The sequence below is a fragment of the Lucilia sericata genome, unplaced genomic scaffold, assembly GCF_015586225.1.
Source record: "Lucilia sericata isolate MDLA Ls3-8-SP2 unplaced genomic scaffold, ASM1558622v1 Contig000350F_arrow, whole genome shotgun sequence".
Classification (NCBI taxonomy): Eukaryota; Metazoa; Arthropoda; class Insecta; order Diptera; family Calliphoridae; genus Lucilia; species Lucilia sericata.
This window is the reverse complement of record NW_023994370.1, coordinates 335,001-343,616: the sequence shown is the minus strand read 5'-3', so window position 1 is coordinate 343,616 and position 8,616 is coordinate 335,001. Positions and strand designations below refer to the sequence as shown.

General features: G+C 29.8%; 1 protein-coding gene across 1 annotated transcript in view; it reads left to right on the top strand.

Moving 5' to 3' along the window:
• Window positions 1–633: 633 nt before the first annotated feature.
• The window catches only part of LOC119603969 (GTP-binding protein Rhes-like), a 17,184-nt gene continuing 9,201 nt past the window's right edge, over window positions 634–8,616 (top strand). Inside the window, exon 1 of the mRNA XM_037956274.1 lies at window positions 634–901. The gene's annotated coding sequence lies outside the window, so the exon portion shown is untranslated. The remainder of the gene's footprint in view (window positions 902–8,616) is intronic.

Here is an 8,616-nt window from a genome sequence, read left to right as displayed (position 1 = left end):
ATACTAAGCAACAGTTATTTTGTTTTGTGCTCTTCTGCTTTTATTTCTTTTTGTCTTGAATATGATATTTATTGTTCTCGGAAATGCTACAGCACCTTAGTATAGCAATTTGTTTTGTTCAGCAGGGTAGCAATATTAGATTACAGTTTCAAGGGAATTTTTTTTTTTTTAAATTTCAAAGACTTCAAACTTAAATCTTTAAAACATATTTTTGTTCTCATACGAATATATACGATTATGCTTTAATTATGCCAATAGGCAATTCTGAGAAAGTACAAAATTTTCCTCATATATGGACTAAATAGTAACATGAAATAAGTTTAAATTTTTAGTATTAACTTCTGATAAACTGTAGCAATTGTATTACTAACTGTTCCCAAATGAAACTGTTTATTTTTGCTCAATTAGGAGCAAAGAGAGTAAAGTTTTCTTTCTTAAAACAATATAGAGAGAAAGTGCAAAGGATACAGAGAACAGTTCAAGTCATAACTGTTCTCATTGCCATATAAAAAACCATTGCTAACACCAAACAACAGTTAGATATCCTTTAAAAATCGTGCTGTTAAGAACCGGAAATGCTTTATAGGCATATAATACAACAGTTAAAATAAAAATTACGTTTTCAACAACAAAAAAAGTAATAAACTCATAAAAAAAGATACTTACTTCACACAAAAGCATAACAATTGCCTTTCTTAAACGTATTAAGAATGAAAAGAAAGTGTGCCTAAAGGCCTTAATAAAAAATACAAAAAATTTGTTTTAAGAGTGTAATAACTTTTGTTTCCTTGAAGTTTTTGGGTGTGAGCGCCCGCTGGTGTTTAAAAGAATTTAATTGAAATTATTGAAAGTGCTGTTTGCCTTCTCATGGAATAAATTTATTAAATATTTCAAATAAAAGGTTTGTTAAAATTAAAACGACTCTATCGGTGTAAAACAATTATTTATTTCTTAAATGATTATGATTTCGACAAAAGCCATTGATAATAGAGACATTTGTACAGACTAGACTATAGACTATACTATAGACTAGACTATAGACTAGACTATAGACTAGACTATAGACTAGATTAAAGACTAGACTAAAGACTATACTATAGACTAGACTATAGACTAGACTATAGACTAAACTATAGACTAGACTATAGGCTAGACTATAGGCTAGACTATAGACTAGACTATAGACTAGACTATAGACTAGACTATAGACTAGACTATATACTAGACTAAAGACTAGACTATAGACTAGACTATAGACTAGACTATAGACTAGACTACAGACTAGACTAGATAGACTATACTAGACTATAGACTAGACTATAGACTAGACTATAGACTAGACTATAGACAGACTATAGACTAATATAGACTAGACTATAGACTAGACTATAGACTAGACTATAGACTAGACATAGACTAGACTATAGACTAGACTATAGACTAGACTATAGACTAGACTATAGACTGACTATAGACTAGACTATAGACTAGACTATAGACTAGGACTAATAACTAGACTATAGACTAGACTATAGACTAGAAACGATAGACTAGACTATAGACTAGACTTAGACTAGACTATAGACTAGACTATAGACTAGACTATAGATAGACTATAGACTAGACTATAGACTAATAGACTAGACTAGACTAGACTATAGCTAATAGACTAGACTATAGACTAGACTATAGACTAGACTATAGACTAGACTATAGACTAGAACTATAGACTAGACTATAGACTAGACTATAGACTATACTATAGACTAACTATAGACTAGAATATAGACTAGACTATAGACTAGACTATAGACTAGCCTATAGACTAGCCTATAGACTAGACTATAGACTAGACTATAGACTAGACTATAGACTAGACTATAGAATAGACTATAGAGCTAGACTATAGACTAGACTATAGACTAGACTATAGAATAGCCTATAGACTAGACTATAGACTATACTATAGACTAGACTATAGACTAGACTATAGACTAGACTATAGACTAGACTATAGACTAGACTATAGAATAGACTATAGTCTAGACTATAGACTAGACTATAGACTAGACTATAGACTAGACTATAGACTAGACTATAGACTAGACTATAGACTAGACTATAGACTAGACTATAGACTAGACTATAGACTAGACTATAGACTAGACTATAGACTAGACTATAGACTAGACTATAGACTAGACTATAGACTAGACTATAGACTAGACTATAGACTAGACTATAGACTAGACTATAGACTAGACTATAGACTAGACTATAGACTAGACTATAGACTAGACTATAGACTAGACTATAGACTAGACTATAGACTAGACTATAGACTAGACTATAGACTAGACTATAGACTAGACTATAGACTAGACTATAGACTAGACTATAGACTAGACTATAGACCAGACTATAGACTAGACTATAGACTAGACTATAGACTAGACTATAGACTAGACTATAGACTAGACTATAGACTAGACTATAGACTAGACTATAGACTAGACTATAGACTAGACTATAGACTAGACTATAGACTAGACTATAGACTAGACTATAGACTAGACTATAGACTAGACTATAGACTAGACTATAGACTAGACTATAGACTAGACTATAGACTAGACTATAGACTAGACTATAGACTAGACTATAGACTAGACTATAGACTAGACTATAGACTAGACTATAGACTAGACTATAGACTAGACTATAGACTAGACTATAGACTAGACTATAGACTAGACTATAGACTAGACTATAGACTAGACTATAGACTAGACTATAGACTAGACTATAGACTAGACTATAGACTAGACTATAGACTAGACTATAGACTAGACTATAGACTAGACTATAGACTAGACTATAGACTAGACTATAGACTAGACTAGACTAGACTATAGACTAGACTATAGACTAGACTATAGACTAGACTATAGACTAGACTATAGACTATAGACTAACTATAGACTAGACTATAGACTAGACTTATAGACTACTATAGACTAGACTATAGACTAGACTATCGACTAGACTACTAGACTAGACTATAGCTAGCCTATAGACTAGACTATAGACTAGACTATAGACTAGACTATAGACTAGACTATATACTAGACTATAGACTAGACTATAGACTAGACTATAGACTAGACTATAGACTAGACTATTAGACTAGACTATAGACTAGACTATAGACTAGACTATACTAGACTATAGACTACTATAGACTAGACTATAGACTAGACTATAGACTAGACTATAGACTAGACTATAGACTAGACTAGAGACTAGACTATAGACTAGAAAGATAGACTAACTATAGACTAGACTATAGACTAGACTATAGACTAGACTATAGACTAGACTATAGACTAGACTATAGACTAGACTATAGACTAGACTATATAGACTAGACTAGAGACTAGACTATAGACTAGACTATAGACTAGACTATAGACTAGACTATAGACTAGACTATAGACTAACTAAGATAGCTATAGACTAGACTATAGACTAGACTATAGACTAGACTATAGACTAGACTATAGACTAGACTATAGACTAGACTATAGACTAGACTATAGACTAGACTATAGACTAGACTATAGACTAGACTATAGACTAGACTATAGACTAGACTATAGACTAGACTATAGACTAGACTATAGACTAGACTATAGACTAGACTATAGACTAGACTATAGACTAGACTATAGACTAGACTATAGACTAGACTATAGACTAGACTATAGACTAGACTATAGACTAGACTATAGACTAGACTATAGACTAGACTATAGACTAGACTATAGACTAGACTATAGACTAGACTATAGACTAGACTATAGCTAGACTATAGACTAGACTATAGACTAGACTATAGACTAGACTATAGACTAGACTATAGACTAGACTATAGACTAGACTATAGACTAGACTATAGACTAGACTATAGACTAGACTATAGACTAGACTATAGACTAGACTATAGACTAGACTATAGACTAGACTATAGACTAGACTATAGACTAGACTATAGACTAGACTATAGACTAGACTATAGACTAGACTATAGACTAGACTATAGACTAGACTATAGACTAGACTATAGACTAGACTATAGACTAGACTATAGACTAGACTATAGACTAGACTATAGACTAGACTATAGACTAGACTATAGACTAGACTATAGACTAGACTATAGACTAGACTATAGACTAGACTATAGACTAGACTATAGACTAGACTATAGACTAGACTATAGACTAGACTATAGACTAGACTATAGACTAGACTATAGACTAGACTATAGACTAGACTATAGACTAGACTATACTAGACTATAGACTAGACTATAGACTAGACTATAGACTAGACTATAGACTAGACTATAGACTAGACTATAGACTAGACTATAGACTAGACTATAGACTAGACTATAGACTAGACTATAGACTAGACTATAGACTAGACTATAGACTAGACTATAGACTAGACTATAGACTAGACTATAGACTAGACTATAGACTAGACTATAGACTAGACTATAGACTAGACTATAGACTAGACTATAGACTAGACTATAGACTAGACTATAGACTAGACTATAGACTAGACTATAGACTAGACTATAGACTAGACTATAGACTAGACTATAGACTAGACTATAGACTAGACTATAGACTAGACTATAGACTAGACTATAGACTAGACTATAGACTAGACTATAGACTAGACTATAGACTAGACTATAGACTAGACTATAGACTAGACTATAGACTAGACTAAGACTAGACTATAGACTAGACTATAGACTAGACTATAGACTAGACTATAGACTAGACTATATAGACTAGACTATAGACTAGACAATAGACTAGACTATAGACTAGACTATAGACTAGACTATAGACTAGACTATAGACTAGACAATAGACTAGACTATAGACTAGACTATAGACTAGACTATAGACTAGACTATAGACTAGACTATAGACTAGACTATAGACTAGACTATAGACTAGACTATAGACTAGACTATAGACTAGACTATAGACTAGACTATAGACTAGACTATAGACTAGACTATAGACTAGACTATAGACTAGACTATAGACTAGACTATAGACTAGACTATAGACTAGCCATATGAGTGTGTCATCTCTTGTTGTAGACCTTATCGATAGATGTTCGTGTAAAGAACTCTGGGTTTATAAGCTTCTAATGAAGATGAAAGAAATCAAATTTAAAAAATATGTTATTAAAGTTAATTAGCACATGCATATACACATGTATATTTTATGTACAATTAGTCATCTGACATAATCTATAGACAGACAAGAGAAAAATAAAAAAATCTGAAATATTTTACTTCACATAATCATGTCAACAATATCTATTATACAAACGCATGTATTTTTTAACTCAAATACTTTTTCCAGCATATCAATTTAACACTGCAGTTTTCTGTAATGCAAGAAAAAATAAATGATTCCAAAACCTTTTTTAATTCATTAAAATTGTCTTTATACTCCTTGACGACTAGCCAAATTTGTAGACGAAGAAAAAATATGCAATCGAATGATGTTAAGGTTCAGTTCTACTAGTAATTACAGTTACTGTATGGTTTCAAATGATCTATTTTACCATACTGAGGTATGTTTGTCAACATGAAATACGCAATTGCATAAATAAATGTATTTATTTGCTAGTGATAATGAATTGAAAAACATAACAGTAATTATATGGAAAATGTTTGCAATTTAAGACGCAATTAAAAGTCTGTATAAATTTCACACACCATTTTCTGTTGATATCTCCCAGTGGTAGCACCGTCCAACACCATTTTTCACACACGAACCAAACCATATACATACGAAAGCACATAATTTATATGGTATAACTGCGTACTCAGTTTTTCATTTCTGATCGTTTGTCCTTTTTAAAGGACTATAAAATTTGAGGTACATACAATTTTCAAAAATTTTTAAAAAAATATTTTTAGCTACCCTATTATAACAATATGGGTATCAAACTAAAGAGGACAATTGCAGTATTTTTATCTCGTATTTTGTTTTATTTGTTAAGAATAAAAAGATGTGAAAAATATCCTTATAAAAGTTTATCCTTTATTATCCTTGAAATTTTATACAAATTGTTCAACAAAAAATATTCATAATCAAGACATTAGAATGGAGTACAAAAGTCTGAAATTTGGTCTTCATAGCTCCATTTGTTTAATTTTTATAATATTTTTTAAATATCTCAATAAATTAATTAATAAAATTTTCCACTATGAAAATTTCAAAGTCCTTTTTTTGTTAAAATATTATGTAGAAAAATTAGAAATTTGATATTGTGGAACCGAGTTTCTTTATCTCTATGATAAAAAGTTAAAAAAGTGGAAACTTTGAAGAATATGAAAGGATAAAAATCGATTAAGGATATCTTGCATTTTTTATCCTTTCATGTTAAAACTACCTTCTGGGAAAGTATATTTTCCTTTTTAATTTAACACAATTATTCCGAACTCTATAGTTATTCTAAATTCTATATATCTTTTAAAAATACCTTTGACCTCCCAATAATGTTATCAAAGTAGTTTATTATATAGTTTTCATTAAAAAATACAACAGGGCGAAGGTATGTCATGTGTAATTAGTAAACCACGATATACATAAATATTTAAACAAGTTAGGAAAGTATAGCCGGACTGGGCCGAGCATATCATACCCTACACCAGTTGTGAATTTGTTTCAAATGTGATTTATTTTAGCAAATAAATATTTATGTTGAATTTTATTTCAATTGCGACATTTTGAAGAAAAACTAATTTTCTGAAATAGAGATTAAAGGCCTGCAAAAGACAACAATAATGCGACAATTTGTTAATCAAATATCGTGTGCGCAATTATAAGCACACGAAATTTTTTAACAAATTGTCGCATTATTGTTGTCTTGTGCAGGCCTTTAATATGTATATTATAAAATTAAGAGGAGAGATTTATGTCTACATATATAAACGTTTTTTATGTAGCTTTTCATCGTGATATTAATGTTTATATTAATTATATTATAATTTATAATTATAATAATATTGCGCTTATCATATTATCCTGAAGAGGATTTTAGAATTCGGAACATGCATGTTTTAATCACTAAACCGTCATAATCATACGAAATAAAATTTTATATATTTTAAAGCCTGTTATCTCAACCACCGGATATGTTTAATTGGTAGATATTTTGTCTGAAAACTGTCAATTTAACGTTAGGATAAAAAATTAACAGACATTGAGATAATGGGGGTAGGTAATTGGTATAAATAATAAATTAAATTAAACAAAATATTCTCAACAAAAATTTTTTAATTTGAATTCATCTTAACTTTTAATTTTTTACAAAGAACTAATAAAGATAAAGACATGAAATGTGGGAGTCTGCAACTCCATATTTGTAAATATAATATATATATATAATATATATTTTTTCTAAAAAAACTGACTATAGAAAATAAGGATATTAAAGGATTAAAATGTTAAAGGACATTTTTTAGTTTTTTTATTCTAACATTTTAAAACTATTTATCTGTAAAAATACTGTTATTCTCCTCTTTCAATCGATACCTATATTGACCTACTAGACCAAACCAAATTTAAGCTAAATATAATTATACTTACTCTTCCTTTCAAACTTTAAAGTCCTTTTAAAGGAAGAAACGATCAGAAAATAAAAAAAACCAAAAATGTAGTTTAACTATATCAAGTATGTAGTTTCCAACGTATATGGTCTTGCTCATGTGTGCAACAATTTTTCCCAATTTGTTGTACGGTGTAGCAAGGCGTATGAGTGTTATGCAGCACTAAGAAATTATTATGTGTGTAGTTATATCAATCATACGCAGAGTGGAATTATTTACTTAAATACTAATGCAACTTAAACGTTAAAAAAAGTAATTTCAATGTTTCTTTAAGGACTAACTAACTAACTAACTAACTAACTAACTAACTAACTAACTAACTAACTACTAACTAACTAACTACTAACTAACTAACTAACTAACTAACTAACTAACTAACTAACTACTAACTAACTAACTAACTAACTAACTAACTAACTAACTAACTAACTAACTAACTAACTAACTAACTAACTAACTAACTAACTAACTAACTAACTAACTAACTAACTACTAACTAACTAACTAACTAACTAACTAACTACTAACTAACTAACTAACTAACTAACTAACTAACTAACTAACTAACTAACTAACTAACTAACTACTAACTAACTAACTAACTAACTAACTAACTAACTAACTAACTAACTAACTAACTAACTAACTAACTAACTAACTAACTAACTAACTAACTAACTAACTAACTAACTAACTAACTAACTAACTAACTAACTAACTAACTAACTAACTAACTAACTAACTAACTAACTAACTAACTAACTAACTACTAACTAACTAACTAACTAACTAACTAACTAACTAACATTGGACTAGTCAACAATCAATAAATCGGTTCGCAGACTAGTCTTTATACTTATCAGTAGAAGAGTCATAGAGCTGTCTATCGACTTGTCCAT